This window comes from Lissotriton vulgaris, chromosome 2_1 (assembly GCF_964263255.1).
Source record: "Lissotriton vulgaris chromosome 2_1, aLisVul1.2, whole genome shotgun sequence".
In the NCBI taxonomy this organism is placed as follows: domain Eukaryota; kingdom Metazoa; phylum Chordata; class Amphibia; order Caudata; family Salamandridae; genus Lissotriton; species Lissotriton vulgaris.
This window is the reverse complement of record NC_141687.1, coordinates 376,214,898-376,235,587: the sequence shown is the minus strand read 5'-3', so window position 1 is coordinate 376,235,587 and position 20,690 is coordinate 376,214,898. Positions and strand designations below refer to the sequence as shown.

The 20,690-nt window shown below is 50.1% G+C and overlaps 1 protein-coding gene and 1 pseudogene across 1 annotated transcript in view; one reads left to right on the top strand and one right to left on the bottom strand.

Annotated features, from left to right (window-relative positions):
• The window catches only part of DPH1 (diphthamide biosynthesis 1), a 1,562,622-nt gene that overhangs the window by 1,077,746 nt on the left and 464,186 nt on the right, over positions 1-20,690 (top strand). The window lies entirely within an intron of this gene.
• On the bottom strand, positions 10,129-11,089 carry LOC147730389 (G1/S-specific cyclin-D1 pseudogene; annotated as a pseudogene).

Genomic DNA, 20,690 nt, shown 5'->3' with positions numbered 1-20,690 from the left:
CTGTTTTTTGTAGTGTACCCAACATTCGCTCCCAATGTGCCGCTATGGGTTCCTTCCTGAGCCCCATCGTTTCCTCTCTGCGGATGGCGGTCCACTCTGCCCTGGCCCACGCCTGGAATGAGGAAGTCCATGCACGTGCGCATGGCGGATCATGTGCCTTCCACCTCCTTGTGAGGAGGCGCTTTGCCACCACCAGCCCCAGGTCTAGAAAGCAGGATGTCGCCTTATCTTTGGGGGATCTCTTTAAGTGGTTTAGGATGTACTCGGGCCAGTCAAAGGGTATGGTTTGACCCGTGCAGGTCCGCAACCTCTCGCTGAATGTTCGCCAATAGGTACCCAGCCCCGGGCAGCTCCAGAACATGTGTAGGAATCCCACCCCCCTGCTCATTACACCTGGGGCAAAGTGCGTCTGCACGACAGAGGTACTTGTTGATCAACTCAGGCGTGAGGTAGGCCCTATGGATAATGAAGAGCTGAATCTGGCGGAATCACATGTTTATGGGGACTCGGCTTGGTAGTTTGGTCTGCCCTGTTCCCATGATGCACTGGGCCAGGGTCAGACTAATTTGCATATAGCCAAGTTCTGAGCTGGGATGGTGCAGTGAGCTAAAAAACGGTGATGGATCAAGCCCTGATCTTTGGACTGGGTAAGAGTGGTCTGCTTAATTCAGACACTCTGTTCATCACCACCCCCTTTTCTAAATCATTTTTGTCCACCATAAGCGTGGAAGGGTATACTCAGATGTGAGTCCCTAGCTCATTGCACCATCAGGATTCAAGCAAGCCGGGCTGAAGACGGCTGAAATGCCAGAAACAGGTCCCCGGTAGCTTGTTTCCTTCCCAGTATAAGAATTGGCTTGGTAGTTTGGTCTGCCCTGTTCCCATGATGCACTGGGCCAGGGTCAGACTAATTTGCATATAGCCAAGTTCTGAGCTGGGATGGTGCAGTGAGCTAAAAAACGGTGATGGATCAAGCCCTGATCTTTGGACTGGGTAAGAGTGGTCTGCTTAATTCAGACACTCTGTTCATCACCACCCCCCTTTTCTGAATCGGACCGGACCCTTAAGCACCCTTTCCCATTTCTTATCTGTTAGTGACCGCTCCAGGTCCAGCTCCCACTTGCCTCTAAGGGGGTCTAAACTGATTGCCGCGTGCTCCCGTAGTGACGCCGCAAACCAGCTGACCAGATGTCTGCCCCTCCCCATGACGTGGGGGTACTGCATTTTTAAATGCTGCCGGGTCTCCGTAACTACATCCCCCCCATCTGGCCGTCAGCTGCGCTATCAGGGATCTGTGCATCAAGAACCCCCCAGGGGGCAGCCCTTTCTCGGTCACCAACGTCTCAAACACCAACAAGTCATCGGCGTAGAGCGATACCTGATGGGTTTGCATCTCCCATCGAGATACCATCACCCAGGGTCTCTCGGATAGCTGCAGCCAGGGGCTCGATCGCCAGCGCGAACAGTAGCGGCGACAGAGGGCACCCCTGCCGGGTGCCTCAGCCCACCGCCACCGGTTCTGAAATGTAGGGGTCCAATCGCACCCGAACCACAGGGTTCCTGTATAATAAGCAAACCATGTGCAGGAATCCCATGTCTAGCCCGTATCTGCCTAACACCGCAAATAAGTAACCACATTCTAGGCAATCAAATGCCTTCTCCAGATCTAGCATAAGGCAACCTGCCCTGGGCCACTCCTGCGCAGCCTCAGCTGCCACTTTAAAGTATCTCCGGAGGTTCAAAGACGTGGATCTCGTTGGGACAAACCCGTTCTGATCTGTGTCGATTAAGTGGGGGACCACCTGAGCCAATCTTTCCGCTAGCACCTTAGCAAGGACCTTGTAGTCCGCATTGAGCATCGCCAGGGGCCTATATGAACCCAGGGCCGTGGGGTCCCTGTCTGGTTTAGGCAGGGAGACCAGGAACGCCTCTAGCATAGAGGGTGGCAGTGACCCTTCCTCCACCGCTGTGGTGTATAACTTATGCAGCAATGGCGTCAGAGTTTCCCAGTACGCTTTATAATATTCGGCGGGCAGGCCGTCCGGCCCCGGGATCTTCCCAGATGCCATGGACTGGATTGCTTCCCCATCTTCATCCAGCGAGAGGGACGCATTGAGCGTCTCCTTCTGCTCCTCAGAGGCCGTGGGCAATTGGACAGAGTCCAGGAACCCCTCTAAGATGTGCCTGGGGCCGATACCCTGGGCCCTGTACAGCCGCGCATAGTGGTCTGTGAGGGCGCGATGGATTTTACGCTGTGTATACACCATCTCCCCCCTGCTGTGCGGAGGGCTCCTATCAGGACGCCCCGCCCTTCTTGCTTAATTAACCTGGTCAACAATCGGCCCGCTCTGTCTGCCTTGGCGTGCGTTCCGGCTGTGTGCGCAGCATAGTTGTGGCACTTAAGCTTCTCCAGAAGCTCTGCATGCTGAGTGCGGAGGTCTCCTAGCCAGTGTGCGTACCTACCCCCCCTTCCCCTTCCCGCTCGTAACGCAGAAGCTCAGCCTCCAGGCGCGTCTGGGAGGCAGAAAGCGTCTTGCGTATGTTCCATGTGGCTCCCATGCAGTGCCCCCGGACAGCCACTTTATGTGCATCCCATTCTACCATGGCATTGCTCGCTGTCCCTTCATTGTCATCAAAGTACGCGAGGATGGCCGTGCCCAGAGACAAGCGAAACTCTGAGTCCTCTAGCTCAGTAGGCTGTAACCTCTACATAGGGTCGGGTGGGTGTTGCACCTCCCAGCTGATTTGAATCCACAGGGGATTATGTTCGGAGTGTGTTCTCCCCAAGTATTCTGATTGCGTAATGAGTGGGAGAAGGGATTGAGAACCCACTATCCTGTCCAACCGGACATGCAAGTTGTGGACTGTGGAATAGTAAGAGTAGAGTCTGTCTTCTGGGTGCAGTGTGCGCCACAGGTCCCACTTCTGGACCACATCTGCAAGTCGAAACACCCTCCCAAGGTAATCTCCCCAAACTCTTCTCCTTTACCCCGCTCACTGAGGAACTGCTATCCCCTCTCGTAAAATGCAATAAAAAGTGGCTCGCCGCTCGATCCTGCACCAAGTTAACATCTTGAAATCAGTTTTGCCCATTATTACTGCACCAATCATTAATTTGCTCAATTCTTCGATTGAAGCAGGTATGGTCCCACGGGACTGGAAACTGGCCATGGTCAAACCACTGATAAAAAAACCTAACCTTGACCCTGGAGACTTGTCTAACTATCGCCCCATCTCCCTCCTCCCAGGTATCAGTAAATTGGCGGAAAGGTCTATAAACCGCCAACTGTCTTAATTTCTGGAAACTTTCAATCTACTCCATCCATCTCAAACAGGCTTCCGTCCCGGGCAAGGGACGGAAACAGCTCTTGTAAAGGTGGTTGAGGAGTCTAGGAGGATTCTGGACGCAGGTGGCAATGTGGCCATTATCCTCCTGGACCTCAGCGCAGCCTTTGATACGGTGAATCACTGTATCCTTTTAGCCAGCCTAAATAAAATTGGAGTCTCAGGAAAGGCCCTCGCATGGCTGGAATCATTCCTTCAGGAAAGGTATTTCAAGGTGTTTGAAGGGGATTGCCATTCCTCCCCTGTACCTCTGCAGTGTGGGGTCCCGCAGGGCTCCTCCCTCAGCCCCACACTTTTTAATCTATATATGTCTCCCGTAGCTGAGATAGTGGCTCCCTATGGGATCGAATTGGTCAGCTATGCCGACGACACGCAGCTCGTGGTCTCTCTTAACCAAGCAGAGCAGTCCCCCACGAGCCTTGGTGTCTGTCTGGAGGAAGTAGCCAAGTGGATGTCTCAGTCTCACCTCAAACTCAACAATGAGCAGACCGAACTTATGTTATTAGGCAGGCAGGCTTCATTCAATGCCCCCACACTATGGCCACCCTGTATGGGCCCTGGTCCCCCAAAAGTGAGATCAAGAGCCTGGGACTCTCTCTCGTTTAAAGTACAAGCCAGAAAAACAGCAGCCACTTGTTTTGGCCTGCTAAAATCCATACGCAAAATCCTTCCCCAGTAGCCTGATAAAGCTAAAAGAATTTTAGTTCAGGCCCTGATCTTATCCAGGCTTGACTATGGAAATGCGATCTACCTGGGAGCCCCCACTTCGGTGATCTGCAAGCTTCAGGTCGTCCAGAATTCTGCGGCGAGACTGCTGACGAGCACTAACCATCGCTCCTCAGCCAAACCAGCGCTTAGATCTCTCCACTGGCTACTGATAAAAGAACGGATACACTTCAAGACCCTCTGTATCGCCCATAAGAAATCTTCAAGGCAAAGGCCCTCCATTTTTCGCCAACCTTATCAGACCCTATAAAACGCCCAGGAACTTGCGGTCTAATGACCTCAATCTGGCAGAAGTTCCCAGAATTAGTAAGTCTCGCTCCGAAGGTCGCCTCTTTTCTTACAATGCATCAAAACTGTGGAACTCTCTGCCTCTCTTCCTTCGTCAGGAACCCAAACTCCTTACTTTCTGCAAGAAACTAAAAACATGGCTTTTCCCGGAAACTATATAATCAAGATTACTCAAGAGCAATCTCAGACTTTCTGCCTTTCCGTGATTCCAAGCGCTGGGATGCTCCCGGGTAGCCATGCGCTATAGAAGAACAATTTTCATTTAATTTCATTCATTTCACTCTGTGCGCCCTCTCAACCACAAACTGCGGTGATAGCACCCCCCGGGGCAAGAGGTCACGCAACCAGGTCTCGACCTACTGCTCCGGATTTCTGCCCTCCTCGCCCTCCGGAAGGCCCACCATGCGGACATTGTTGCGTCAAGAGCGTCCTTCCGCATCCTCTATGCGGGCTTCAAGTGCATTGACCCGGTCGATCATATCCTGGAGCGCTATGGTGTGATTTTGCACCACACGTTGGATCTCCTGGAGTGTCTGCTTTTGTTGGGACGAACAACTCCGCGAACTTACGGTGATCAGCATGGAGGAGGGTAAAGTCCGACATGACTTTGTTGATCCTTGACTCTAGGGATTCCTTTGTTTGCTCCAGGGTGGTGCCAATCCTTTCCACCGCTGCCAGCACAGTGTCCATTTTGGCCGCAAGAGTCGCAGCTTGGGGCTCCATTCTTCCACTCTGACGCCCCAGCGAAGGTCCCAAACTGTCAGCCCTCTGCTGTCCATTTTGCGCTTTGTTCCGCAGCCTGCCCATGACTAGTTGCTGCGCAGCAAAAGCCCAGGCCCCTCCTTATCTTCCGTGCTGAGAAAAAGGCCTATCGCGGCTGTCCCGCGGGTGCGCTGTCAGCAAATGGGGAGCTCCCTCCTGGGTCATGCTCAAAATGGCGCCGCTCCCAAAATGGCGCCCAAAACCCCAGCGCTGCCAGCTGTAGCCCTCACAGGCCCTGCCAGTTGGCTTCCTCCCAGCGCTGCCGGATATTTCCAGTCACAGTAAGTACACAAGCCCCTCACCAGAGGCCCGCACCCCGGTAGTACCCTCAGGCGCAGTGCAATTCCCCTCCTACTCACTGACAAATGGGGCCTCCTCTTGCGCCATGTTCCTCACCAATCTCACTCGGCGTGTGGGCCTTCGCTATGTGGGGATGTCCCAGCCCGGAGCCCCAGCCGGGCCTCACACCGCGGGCTTTGCAACACTGTCTGCCAAGCGAGTCAGCTCCACGGGTCCCAGGACAGCACCGGTTTCAGGGGCCCTCACCTCTTTGCATAGTCCCTCCTAGGCCTCAACTCCGCGGCTGGCCAGTTCAGGGCTAGGCTCAGGCCCACCCAGGCGTGCTGGCCTTGTGGTCCCTGAGCGCAGTGGTAGCTGATGCCTCCGGTGGCCCCCCACGCTTTTTGCCGCTGCCTGCACCTTGCTTGAGCCCCGAGTCTCTCGAGCACGGGCCCCAGGTCAGGCTGTCTCCCTCAACACCACAGTGCCTCCCGTCCACCCCAGGCCTCACTCCTCACCTTGGCGGGCAGACAGTCACAACGGCCGGAGAGATGGGGCCCGCGGCACTTGTCAGGCCTCCGTGCTCAGGCGGTACAGGGCCCGGTCCACAGCACCTCCTCTGCGAGCACCAGGCTCACCGCTCCCGCTTGGGTGCTGCTCCGCCAGCCTCCGCTGTTTCACCACTCTCAGGCTCCCGGGCCCCCAGTGCCATTCGTGAGGCACAGGTCGGTGCCTCTTCGCTGGTACCCCGCCGCCCGCGCGTACCCGCCTCTTGTCCCACACCGCGCTCCTCCTCACTGACGGCCAATGGTTACGGGGTCCCCAGTCCTTACGTACACCTCGCCCAATCAGTCTCTCCAGTGCGCCATGGACCTTCAGGGCAGTACCGGGGCAGGTTGCGGCGCCTTTAGGGGTGCCCCAGCACCGTCGCAGGCTTCTCCGACAGCCGTTAGGTCCCGGGGCACTTTTGCACCTTTCGCCACCGGCGACGCTGCTCTCCAGCCAGACCGCTGCCTCCTCGTCTATGCCGTCCAGGCGATAACCATCGGGCACCACAGGCTCCCCACTGCTTTTCCCCATCGCTCCTGCTGGTTTCGATCACAGGAGACCCCTCTATCGGATAAACGCCAGAATAATTAAGGGTCGCATGACGGAGCGTTGTCAGATCGCGTCCGCCATGTTAGCTGGCTGGCCACGCCCCCTCCCTGCTCATTGCCAGCCTTGAGTTGTTTTTTAAATGCCTACCTCCTTCCTGTATCATAGGGAATATCAGCAGAGTGAACATAGTAGTCCCATCTTTTTCTGTATCTTTCTTCGACCAGACTAAAAAGTTAGTGCCATGCTGTAGCTTTTTTATAAACAAAGGACAAAGGGTAGATGTTAGGAAATCTTTCCAGGCATCTATTATAGTTATAATGCATTAAAACACTCATTGGTTTGCCACACAAGGGGCTGCACTTCCTGCAGAGCCAACATTCATGCTCTGCCAGATTGACAACTTAAATAACCTGTATTTGAGGTCTCTGTTAGGTTGTGTTTAAAGCTGCTACATGGGCCTACTGTACATTGTGTGTATGTTTAAGAGAACAGTTTGACCAAACTGTTGAATGTATCGGTCAAAATGACACCCTACTGGCCAAAGTTGTCTCTTACTTACCAAAGGAACATAATAACAGAAAGGAAAGGTATTGCTGTAGTAACTTCAGCAGTTTGTGATTAGTAAGACTGCCTGCTGTTATTACTAACCCCAATGTAGTACTATGGGTCTCCTCCCTGTCCTAATTCGAATCTGAAGGACAAGATTTAGTAACATGAAGAAAGTTAATTATACCAAGATAGTAGAGCTAGTATAAATAAGACATTTTGTTTTTTCAGTCTACATTTGAAGCTGCTTTTTAAAACCATCTTTTTATTTGCTCACCACTGATTCTTTAATAACTAAAGATAAACATGATTTCCTAAGCCTGTCATGGAAACATAACCTGTCAGTCTCTGGCAAAATCTAATATTTGTGATGGATTAATACTGAACAATTTCATTGTTATTGGAAGGAATATGTAATATAAAGTCATACATTTTTGTGTTATAAGAAATAAACATTCACACAGTGATCTAATACACTGAGCTCAGAGAACTCCTTTATCGAGACTGTTCACCTCCATACGTGAGGCAAAGATAAAAGCTTTGATTATGCATGATGTCGTCTCGATGATCGACAGAAAACAGGGATTGATTAAACTGGATTGTTTCTTTTGCATATGTTGCCCTAAGTGGGCAGGGTATGCCCAGACTTGGGTCCCATCCTCACTACACCACAGTATTCATGCTAACCTGGCTGATGAAGGGTGATGCCCTGAAACCGGTCCCAGGATGCTTGTTTCCTGTCCAGGGAGGACCTGGCTTGGCAGTTCGGGCTAGACTGTTCCCACAAGGAACAGGGTCAAGACTGATTTGCATATGGCTGTGTCCAAACTGGGGTGGTGTGGTGAGCAAAAGAATGATGGATTAAACCCAAATCCTTGTGACTGGGGGTGAATGTTTGCATTGTCCAGCACTCCGTCCATCAATTGTTTCTTTTGCATATGTTGCCCTAAGTGGGCAGGGTATGCCCAGACGTGGGTCCCGTGCTCACTACACCTCTGGATTCAAGCTAGCGTGGCTGATGAAGGGTGATGCCCTGAAACCGGTCCCAAGATGCTTGTTTCCGGTCCAGGGAGGACCTGGCTTGGAAGTTCGGGCTGGACTGTTCCCACAAGGAACAGGGTCAAGACTGAATTGCATATGGCTAGATCCAAACTGGGGTGGTGTGGTGAGCATAAGAATGATGGATTAAACCCAGATCCTTGTGACTGGGTGTGAATGTTTGTATTGTTCATCATTCTGTCCATCATTGGTTTCTTTTGCAAAGGTTTTGAGTTTGAACATGTGTGGGAGAGTTCAGATGAAAATGAAGCAGCACATTCACACCCCGAGAGAGGAGTGCACACCTTGCAGAAAGGTCCATAGATGTGATGGAGCTGGGATTGTCCTAAGCAATCAGGCTAATCTAGAGCAGGCTTCTCCAAAGTCAGTCTTGGAGGGCCGGGTCCATGCAAGATTATAAGATTACTACATTTATCTAAATGGGGATATGCTAAAAATCTGACATGGATCTGGACCTCCAGGATCGACTTTGGAGAACCCTGATGTAGAGTGTTGAGTGTTGACAAACTGGCCAGATGGGAGCAGTGATCGGGCTCGTCATCGAAAGAATGTAAGTGGGGGGGTAGCTTGGGCCCACTGATTGAATGCCTATTCTCTTCCAACCCAGGTATGTTTGCGCCTCGAATTCCGCATAGAACGTGGCATGCATGATGTTCCCATGGAAACCGCCAATACCCCCGCGGGCAGTTGCCGGCTCGCGCCGAGGGCAGCGCGATGAAGCCTGGCAGACATAGCTGCTAATTTACTCGATAGTGCGGGCGGCCCTGCCAGAGACCGCGGCGGCTGCCCTGGCCATTGCGTGAGGCCTTGTTTTCAAGTGACCTTGCCGCGGGGTGCCGCATGCTGACGCCCGCTGCCTTTGACGCACACATTATCACGCGCGCTCGCGCTCCTTTACGCCCTACCGCCGTGCCTATTTGAGTAAGCCTGCCAGGTCAGGTCACCGGCCTTTAAATAATCTTACCATCTTGGTTTCAGGCAGACAGGGGCTTGCCTCGGCCCTCTGCTCCCTCGCTGCTGTTGGTAGGAGCGAAAGGAAGGGACAGCCAGGGCCGTTTCTACCATTGGGCAGGACTAGGCGGCTGCCTAGGGCGGCAAAAGGGGGAGGGCGGCAAAAAACATGAGTTTGGGAATCCCCTTAGTGAAATCGCACACCTGACTTGGAACAACGAGCTCCCTGTGCTCGTCACCCACACATGTAGTGGTGAAGAGCATGCCCTGAATACATTTTTGCCTTACATTGTTTAGCCCGCTTGCATCTTTTCTGGAGGCCTGCGTCTTTTGAGCGTTTTTTAGGTCTCGGCGTCAACGCGCGGAAGCGCGTCTCCGCCGAGATCTTTTGTCAGCGACTATCATTCCCAGGAGACAGTCCTGGCCATGCGCATCCTTCCAGGCGATTTGTAACTGGAACGCGCGCTGTGGCCAGGCGCTGTCTCCTGGGAAGCGCAAGCACCACACACGCATGCGCATACACACACACACACAAGCGCCCATGCACGCACGCACATACATACATACAGAGACACCACCCCTGACTCATACACACACGCGCGCACACACACAAGTGCACCGAGGCCCCCCCTCCCCCTCCCCCGCCGTCACCGTCGCACACATACATACACACACACACACACACGAGCATACACACACACAAGTGCACCAATCGCGCTCCAGCCTTTTGGAACTTACCTTACCTCAGCACGCGGCGCCCAACCTCCTGCTGGCGCGGCCCCGGGGCTTTACACCGCTCACAGGAGCCCCGGGCCGCGAGACGCAACGACTCCGCCTGCCTCCTTCCGGTCTGAACGTGGCCCCGCCCCCGTCACAGGCGACCGTGCCTGACTTCCGGGGCGGCCGCGATACTAAGAAAGCTTTTTCAGAAACTATGTAGGAGCGTGATTGGAGACCCACAACAGCAAATAACCCAATCACAAACACGCTGGTACATTGCACAGGCAGAATCTACTACATTAACTGATGCAACTGCCCAGGTGAAAAAAGAGGTTTCTCTGAGTTACCAGGACGAGGCATATGGGCTTATCAGTCGGCGCCTCTCCTACGCCCATGCTCCACTACTGTGTAGGCCAGCAAATGACTTCCACAAGTCCCTTCAAATGTTCACGTCTCGCACATCGGTGGGAGTGCAGGACAGGCCTTCCTCTTCATCAGCATTTTTGCGCTCTGACACGTTGTGTTGCTGTGCCTGACGCAGACTGGATTCTAGCAGCGATTCAATTTGCTCTTGGCAGGCCCGTAAACAATCCGGGTCGCACTTGATGACCTGGGACAGGAAATGCGTGAGGCACTGGTAGGAGAGGAAGCTGTTGGTGTTGCCGAGGTGAAGACCTTGGACGGCTGCTGCCACGCTGCCTGCCGCGATCATGGAGGGAGGGTTGGAAATGAACTTGATGTCTGTCGCGCAGAGTGCCACAAAAGTCTGAGCGTGCTTGCGGATAATCTGCCTCGTGTCCTCGCCGAGGGGCATTTTGGAAAGGAAATGTTCAATGAAATCGTGAGGGGTGACAGAGGCCAAGTCCCACTTGAGTTTGTTCAGCGTCAACAGCTCCATTTGCACTAATTCGTCGGGTCCGATGGAGTTATCAGTATAAATGCAAAGTTTTTCCGCCGTTAGAGGAATGGTTTCTTTCATTTTTGAGGCCACGAACATGCAGGTAGCCCCCAGCAGCTGCAATCTGTTTTTCTTCAGCGGTTCCACCGACAAAAATCTGTCCAAGTAATTCATGGCTAATGGGAACACCTCCTCTTCACATTTCTGCTCTTCACAAACCTCCAGCATCCAGGTGGCCACGATCTTCCGCATGTAGGGTTGCACTTCACGCTGCACGCACTTAAAGTAGGAAGCGGACGGCGGGCAGTTCTCCTCCGCCTTCAGCATGGTGTGCAGCACCCTGTCGTTCAGGAGGTGCTGATCCAGGTAAGCCCTTCGGATGGTTTCCACCTCGCAGCACAGCATCTGATGTTCCATGTCTCCCCCGGCGCGCGGTGCCTGCTCTTGAGAGGGGGTGCAGGGTGCCCGTGCTGTCCTATGAGTGAGAGAGCTCCGTTCAGTGCTTGCTGCTGCCGCGATACTAAGAAAGCTTTTTCAGAAACTATGTAGGAGTGTGATTGGAGACCCACAACAGCAAATAACCCAATCACAAACACGCTGGTACATTGCACAGGCAGAATCTACTACATTAACTGATGCAAATGAAAAGCATCTTTGCTTCTACTTCAGGACGTACAACCATTTTCAAAATATTAAATGACCTAAGTCTACTTAAATTAAAACGACTGCTCTTTCTGCTGCAACACTTCCAAGGTGCTCCAAGATGTATGTATGTCAAGCTTTGCATGCAGCCTGTACAAAAGTCCCTGCAGGTTTCAGATACAAAAGGCAGTGAGCGGGCTAGGGTGCTAGTATTATCTCTACCTAGTGGTGAGTGGTGAGTGCAGAGTGGTGAGTGCAGAGTGGTGAGTGCAGAGTGGTGAGTGCAGAGTGGTGAGTGCAGAGTGGTGAGTGCAGAGTGGTGAGTGCAGAGTGGTGAGTGCAGAGTGGTGAGTGCAGAGTGGTGGTGAGTGCAGAGTGGTGGTGAGTGCAGAGTGGTGGTGAGTGCAGAGTGGTGGTGAGTGCAGAGTGGTGGTGAGTGCAGAGTGGTGGTGAGTGCAGAGTGGTGAGTGGTGAGTGGTGAGTGCAGAGTGGTGAGTGGTGAGTGCAGAGTGGTGAGTGGTGAGTGCAGAGTGGTGGTGAGTGCAGAGTGGTGGTGAGTGCAGAGTGGTGGTGAGTGCAGAGTGGTGGTGAGTGCAGAGTGGTGGTGAGTGCAGAGTGGTGGTGAGTGCAGAGTGGTGGTGAGTGGTGAGTGCAGAGTGGTGGTGAGTGCAGAGTGGTGGTGAGTGCAGAGTGGTGGTGAGTGCAGAGTGGTGGTGAGTGCAGAGTGGTGGTGAGTGCAGAGTGGTGGTGAGTGCAGAGTGGTGGTGAGTGCAGAGTGGTGGTGAGTGCAGAGTGGTGAGTGCAGAGTGGTGAGTGCAGAGTGGTGGTGAGTGCAGAGTGGTGGTGAGTGCAGAGTGGTGGTGAGTGCAGAGTGGTGGTGAGTGCAGAGTGGTGGTGAGTGCAGAGTGGTGGTGAGTGCAGAGTGGTGGTGAGTGCAGAGTGGTGGTGAGTGCAGAGTGGTGGTGAGTGGTGAGTGCAGAGTGGTGGTGAGTGCAGAGTGGTGGTGAGTGGTGAGTGCAGAGTGGTGGTGAGTGCAGAGTGGTGGTGAGTGCAGAGTGGTGGTGAGTGCAGAGTGGTGGTGAGTGCAGAGTGGTGGTGAGTGCAGAGTGGTGGTGAGTGCAGAGTGGTGGTGAGTGCAGAGTGGTGGTGAGTGCAGAGTGGTGAGTGCAGAGTGGTGAGTGCAGAGTGGTGGTGAGTGCAGAGTGGTGGTGAGTGCAGAGTGGTGGTGAGTGCAGAGTGGTGGTGAGTGCAGAGTGGTGGTGAGTGCAGAGTGGTGGTGAGTGCAGAGTGGTGGTGAGTGCAGAGTGGTGGTCAGTGCAGAGTGGTGGTGAGTGCAGAGTGGTGGTGAGTGCAGAGTGGTGAGGGCAGAGTGGTGAGGGCAGAGTGGTGGTGAGTGCAGAGTGGTGGTGAGTGCAGAGTGGTGGTGAGTGCAGAGTGGTGGTGAGTGCAGAGTGGTGGTGAGTGCAGAGTGGTGAGTGCAGAGTGGTGAGGGCAGAGTGGTGAGGGCAGAGTGGTGAGGGCAGAGTGGTGAGGGCAGAGTGGTGAGTGTGCAGAGTGGTGAGTGTGCAGAGTGGTGAGTGTGCAGAGTGGTGAGTGTGCAGAGTGGTGAGTGTGCAGAGTGGTGAGTGTGCAGAGTGGTGAGTGTGCAGAGTGGTGAGTGTGCAGAGTGGTGAGTGTGCAGAGTAGTGAGTGTGCAGAGTAGTGAGTGTGCAGAGTATTGTGTGCTGTTGAGTGCAGAGTGCTGTGTATTGGCAATGTTAATGACAATGCCCATTTATTTTTGATTTAAAGAAAAAAAATGTCATGAGCAATGCCAATAGCTCTACCTTTAATGATGCCGAGACCATTGCATTGCAAATGCTTGTTTCAGAGGTGGTGGTGACTGCCTTTGTAGCCAGACTTGGCAGGTCTCGGATTGAGAAGGGGAGGGAGGCGGAGGGGCGGCTCTTTCCTGCCTCAAAAGCTTGTGACAAACCCTCCCTGACACGCTGCTTTTTTCCCCCTTTCCCGCTTATTCAGCACTTTATGGAGACTCCCCGGGCCTGCCCGAGGATTCCTCGCTCCGGTAAGAAGCCTCTCTGTTCATGTGCATTATCCTGTCGTGCTACATCTCCCTCAGAAGACTCACAGCACAGGCCTCATGTACGTTATCCTCCTACTGTGCTAGCCCTCGCCTCAGGGGTGCCTTCGGGCTATCCTCAGGACTGGTGCTTTATTCCGCACTACAATCTCTCGCTCTCCTGGTACCCTAGCACTGACCTAAAGGGTGCCTTATCCTTCCGTGCTACGCCCTCCCTCCCCCAGAAGGCTCACAGCACTCATCCCAGGTGAATTATCCTGCCATGCTACGTCTCCCCAGAAGACTTACAGCACAGGCCTCAGGTACCTTAGCCTTCCATGCTACACCCTCCCTCCCCAGGAAGACTCACATCACAGGCCTCAGGTGCACTATTCCTCCGTGCTACACCCCTCTCCCCCAGAAGACTCCCAGCACAGGCCTCAGGTGTCTTATCCTTCTGTGCTACACACCCCTCCCCAGAAGACTCACAGCACAGGCCTCGGGTGCATTATCCTGCCATGCTACATCACCCCAGAGACTCACAGCACAGGCCTCAGGTGCACTATCCTGTGCTGCTACATCTCCCCCAGATCAGGTTTCGAGTACATTATCCTGCAGTGTTACATCTCCCTCAGAAGCCTCACAGGACAGGCATCGGGTGCGTTATCCTGCCGTGCTACATCTCACCAGAAGACTCACAGCACAGGCCTCAGGTCAGTTTCAGGTTGGCAGCGGGGCTGAAGTCCCCCACGAGGGGGTGCAGGGAGGTGTAGGGGTGCAGAAAGATTGTCCAGAAGGTTTGCAGGAGTGTGGTGGAGGAGGGCATGTGAGGGGTGTGGGACAGTGTGTGTGGACATGTGAGGGGTGCTGACAGGATGTGGATGAGCTGAAGTGGGGTGCAGGGAGAGGTCTAGGAGGCCAGCTGTGGGTGCTTAGAGAACCCAGAAGGGAGGTGGGTCAGCAAGGCGCTAAGGGAGATGTGAAGAGTGAAAACCTGAAGTGTGAGCATATAGGGGGTGGTGGTGAGGGTCCTCTAGGGGACTTGGGGTGCTGAGTGTGACTTGGGTAATGTGCGAGAGTGCAGTGATGGGTTAGGAGAGTATGTGGGAGGAAGTGAGGGATTAGGAGACAGGTTGGAATACAGTGACAAACTTTGAGGGCAGCTGTGGATCTCGGTGTCTCTTGTGTTTACAAGTGTCATGCTGAAGTCTAGATGCCCCCTTCTCACCCATAGCCAAGCTATGCATACTTGGCAGACACCCTGCAAAACTATGAAACTAGTTTCCCACATTGCAGAATAGAAAACTGCGCCATTTTGCATCAGACCCCCTATTGCGTGGAATTGAACTGACAAGATATTTCCGTGAGACAACGTGCCTAGAAGGAACTGGTTTTGAAGGGTTTGAGCTTAATACATTTTCAATAAAGTAAGATGAGAGAAACCTATGAAATGCCCTACTCCAATATTGTTATTGTGAGTGTTGTATAGAACTGCGTTTAGCACAGGGCTGCTTCCGGGTGCTTGGACTTCTTGGCTTTGATATTGATGCAATGTTTGGCTCAGTGTCTGTGTACAAAACCTTTCAACTTAACACCTTCAATGTTTAGACAGCTAAAGAAAGGGCCGCCCAGTGCGGACTGGACACCTCAGTGGATTCGTGTACCTGCGGAAGAGATCTGCGTGTAAAATTGTTTGTGCTATGTTAGGATTCGATTATTGTTTTGTTACTAGGGATCGTGATTGGGAATCGAATAGTACTTTCTTAACCCCTTCGATGCTCATGACGAGCATGAGGTATACCTCTCGTGTGCTCATGACGAGCTGAGCTCATCATGACCACACCCATTTTCATTAGGGCCCAGCACAGGAGAAGGATACTATCAGCAGCGATGGTGTTAAGAAAGAAGCATCGAGCCAAGTAGCTTACTGAAAAGAGACCAGTATCATTTGCATAAAAAATTAAGCAGGGTTGTGTGTCAGTGTCATGACAGATACTTGTATAGCTGAATCTTTCCAGAGTGTGTATACATCTCTGGTGCCCTGGGGTTGCAATACCCCTCCTTTCTTTCACTGGTATTGTATCAGCAAGAGGACCCCACGACACTCCAGTTCAGAAATTGAAATGAGGACAGAGTAAAGACATTTCCCTGGAGGTCGCTCCTTGCCTGCAGTCCATTGATGTGGGCGGCCGGCATTTCTTTAAGAATGGGCCACGAGCGAAGGAGAGACGAGGGCATTAGTGGGGCCAGAGAGGGCGTCTGTCTGCTCGCTGTTACCTCATCCTGCTTGGATGCTTGTGAATAATATGTGCATGAGCGTCTATATAGTACTTTATAGCTGGGCAGGACGCTCTCAGTTTTGGAGCCTAGACTGTTTTATAGCATAGACAGCCGGTGGCTTCTTAAGACAGGGGGACAGAGTGATGGTAGTAAAAGGGAGGGGGGGCATTTTTCAATTCTCGCCTATGGCGGCAAAACACCTAGAAACGGCCCTGGGGACAGCTATGCAAGTTAGTCCATATCTCTGTGCCCTGATCCGAGCTACGATCGTCAGACAATACATTCTCTTACGCCGTCTGCGTGTGCTATAGCCGTGGAGACTTTTGTCTCCTGGATAATCTGCCGCTCTTGCGCCTCCTGGTTTATTTCGCCTTTGAAGAAGTTGAAGTCAGCTGCAAGTTGCCCGTCAGCTTGGGCTCAGTACATTTGTATATCGGACACTTTAAAAACAATTGTGCCGCAAATCGACGGGGCCCCTACTTCCCTGAGCACACACGGACGCAACCTTACACTACTGTTTACAGACCTTCTATTTTCTTGAGCTTTAATTAGCAATGTTTGTGCGGAGGGACGATTAGTCTTTAGCCGTTCAAAGAAAATACACATCGAAAGAAAATGATGTCCCTGAATTGCATTGCTTGAATGGAGAGCCTGATCCTGCTCCGAGCAAATAAATGTATTCTATACCTCAAAGAAGTCAGATGTGTGCACTGTTTATGGGTGGAAGTATCTTTCAGCAGGGCATCAAGCTCGTCTATTAACGTAAAATTGGTTTATGATTTATCAGGAATCAACTTCATGATCTTTCTAAACATGTGTATATATGTTTTACGCATCTACGCCAAAGAGGCAGGTGGTGATTACAACTTAATCTACAATCGGAAGCATTTTTTGTATTGTGTGCGTTAAGAACTTTACCTTAACCAACGTACTTTGCCAGTTTTTGTAAAACGTATGATGAGAAGGGTGAGCGGAGAAGAGGAGAGTAAACGCGACGAGGAAGAGTGCAGAGCCGGGGACGGAAGAAGGGATGAAAGGAGGTGGAAAATAGGGGATCTTTGGCGAAGTGGCAAGGAAAGAGGGTGGAGTGGACCAGATATGTACTGTTTGTCCTGAGAGCGACTGCTTGTACTGAAAATTATTAAAAACATTCTTAAAAAGAAAAAAAGGAAAGAGAAAGGAGTAAGTGAAGGAAGCACAGAGGTGTGTATCGGGAAGCAGAGTTGTTCGTGACAAGGGAAATGAGGATAGAGGTGGGAAATAAAACGAGCCTGAAGATTAGTAAGGTGCAGATAAGAAAAGAAGAAGGCTTGAGCGATAACGTCATTATATAAAAATAAATAAATAAGTTTATTTGAGGCAAACATCCCTTAAACTATTAATATCAAATCAGTACGAAATAATAGTAAATACTGTTAAAAGTATAGTGGCTGGGTGAGATTGGAGCAGATGCAGACCAGTTGTATACCTTAAAATTGCATTAAACATTGCATGGTAGGGCAACTTGTACAGGTAAGAAAACGAACTTTTCGAATCCCAAATTTTGCACAGATCAACTGCAGTGGCATTTTTTTGTCTTAAATACTCCAGATCTTTATCTCTACGGACCCTTACCCGGCAGCTTTAACTCATTCTTTGATAGGGCGGTGGGGTGAGCAATACCATAAGTGTATATGCACAATATCTTTGCCATATTAAGCATCAGATTTCTAACCTCTCTTGCCCAATCTAAATCACTTTTCGTTATTTCATCTCTACACAAGGATGGTACTTTTTACTGCTCTGATGGAATTAGTTGATAAAATTAAATAAACATTTTTATAGCGCATTACTGCCAGAAGGCATCTATGCGCTGCCAGCAATGGAAATGGAGAAGCCAAAAGAGGCGTAGAGGATTATTCAGGACCTATCAGATTGGGGCGGGAGTGAGGGAAATAAAAAATAAAAAAGTTATTGGTTTATCCCAGAATCTCATGTTTCGGGTAAAAACAATCGTTGACCATATCCAAGCCAGATTCCACCTTATTGCTTGGGACAGAGCACATTTTGGTAGAGAGAGCAGATTCTTTAGACACATTCCCCTCAAAGTTTGCGCATTGTCTGTACCCACTCAAGCCCAGGAGGACCTCCATTTTGTTAAATAATTGTGGGGCAACCATAGCACTAAATGCGTCAAGAACTGGGTGAAGAGAGGAAACACCAATTAACACTGTACAATTTTTCAAGCCACCAATGGTTGAGAAGGCTTTATATTTCAGCTTATCAATGTACAAACCCCAGGAGAGAGATTTAGTAAAAAATCGTTCCCAAATACTTATATTCTAATACTTTTTCTACAGGAGTATTCCCAATAGCTCATCCACTCCTTGCCTTCTTTTTGCCAAATGCAATAATTTAGTCTTTCCACAATACCTTACGAATGCCTCAAATTTCATTTTAAGGCCAATTGAAGCACTGCCTAAGATTTTCAAATTATCCGCGTAGAGAAGGTATGGGATGACAGCCTTCCTTATTTTGGTGAAAACAACAGTGTAAACTGTTAGATTTTAGGCAAATCAGCTAAATATAGTGCAAAGAGTGCTGGAGCCAACACATTCCTGATCCAGACCGTTCTCCATAGCAATAAAGTAAAAAGACAAGTAACAAAATATAAATAACACAAAAACGAGAAAGGAGGCTCAAGTGGTACGGATAAAGGAGAAGAGATTGCAAGACAAAGAGATACAGTCATGGAGTCACCTGTATGTTGCTGCTGCCCTGTCCAGCTCGTCTACATTTATTGAAATTTACTGGGACAGATGGTGAAAAAAAACAGGACTGTCTAAGGCCAAGACCTTAGGAGACTCTGCATTTCTGATAGAAGTTGCCAAGCCAACAAATTAACGGGGAAAGCCCAGCCAAGGGTCAGCTCGGATCATAGTCGAGCCCTGAAAATGTTTGCTATGTAAATCATAGACCAAGCATCACGTAAAATATAATAAAATCTCTTCAGAATTAAAAAATGTTTGTTTGTAGCACGTGGAAGCCTTGACATTAGTATGTCAACTGATCCCATGTGTCAGAATCCTTCTTTTATACCACTTAGACCACATAATTCAGCACTAAGGCCATCTACAAGGGGTCTCTGAATTCCCGAGCTTGAGAACAAAAGTTCGAAGCTCTCTGAATGCTTAAAAAATACCAAACTTTTCATGGGGTCATGCCTATGGACCCCAGGAAAAATAGGGATCATTTGTGTGACTGATTTCTAGGGGGCTTCTGCACTTCCTACAGCCATCCACAACATTCATTAAACATGTTTGTGGTGCCCCTTCCCAAAATGGTATATCAAGTGATACAAAACATCATGTGGGACTCATTTAAGTGAATAAACCTCATAAGGAAATTAGAGGGTTCTAAACATCAATTGGAAATATTACATATTTTACCTTAATTAGTCATCAACAGTGCTAACTATACACTGTTGAAAGAAAAATAATCATGACTCTGAGATAAAAGAATAAATCAATAAAGTGCTGGACCAAGGAAGTTTCCTTCATACATATATTGTATTAATACATATAAATAGAGGTGTGACAGCGTGAATTAATAGTGCAGATGACGCAGTGTACATAAAGTGGTTCAACAGATAACTATCATTATAATACAAAGGCACTGTGTGATCCCAATGGTTCTGTGTATATTTGAGTTTACAAGAATAAAAGGAGGCTCAAAGAGTTTTGGCCAACCTTATAGTTCGATAACAGGTATCAAACAATTGGGAATGTTGTCAACGTTTCAACCCCAACCTGAATAGATGGTGCCACAATGGTGCTGCAAAGTTGCTGCATTATTAAAAAAAAAAATGGGAGCTCACAGTGCTCGTCGCCTCAATGATCTGTGCGCGTCTGCCATGGGTCCTCTATTCTGATGTATACCTCATCAGGAATTTCCCATTGTGAGGTGACACACTGTTACGCTGGTTTTCTACCCATTTAAGAAGTGATTGAATTGATTAAATGCATCAAGACCATCATTGGTGTGGTAGTCTGATGACTACGTCCTTAAGGAGACCCCTATAAATTGGTTGGGGTCGACAATATTCCCAATTAGTTGATACCTGGGTTGAACCATTAGCCTCTTTTTGTTCTTGTAGACTCTAATTTCTGTATGAGGATTCTTGATTAAATGAGTTCCACAAAATGTTTTGTATCACTTGATATATAGTTACCCATAGTTAAAACTGTTGTTTTCCCACGGGCGTATTGGGCTGTCCTTGTGATCAATATGTATCTTCCAAAATCGGACACCACTAATCAGGTAACACATCTTTAAATTGCCCTCAAAGGGAATTTTTGGGTGCTTCTTCCTGTGATAAGTGAATACTAAATGAGTGGCTCTGGCCGCTCATAGCCGCTCAGATAGTATTCATGTACCCGGTGTGCCTCTTCTGTTTAAATGTTTTTGGGGGGAATCCTGTTTTTTTTCGTTGGGGGTTTTGTGGGGACCCTCAAAGCCCGTGCTGACTCTTCACACGCAGCTCCTGTCATCTGGGGCCACACATCAGCCATGTTTTTTTCTTGGCTCCTGCCTTTTGCTCTCAGGCTTGGAAATGCTGGGACCCAATGTGGATGCTCCTAGGGCTACATTATGTGGCCTAAGTGGTATAAAAGAAATACTCTTACACAAGTTTAAGGTTGTCTTGAAGATAAATGTTTCGGATAACTGATCAATGTCTTTGAATATGGTGATGGAATCCATTGGTTGTTATTTTATATCCTAACATATCACTATTGATTTTTTAAAGTAGTGGCCCTGTGAAAAAGCCAGTAGGCTTGCCGTTCAACATTAAAGTGGTGAATGCTTGACATAGCCTATAGGCTTGTCTTGCTTATTGATGTAGTCTCCCCTTGACAGAGCCCATAGGCCTGCATTTTATATTTTGATGTGCTAACCCCTTCTTAAAATCGGATGTTAGTCGCAGGCAGGGGGCTGGGTAAAAGGCCTAGCCGCAGATCAGGCCTTTGGGAAACCCCGCGCTGCACATGCCCAAAGGCC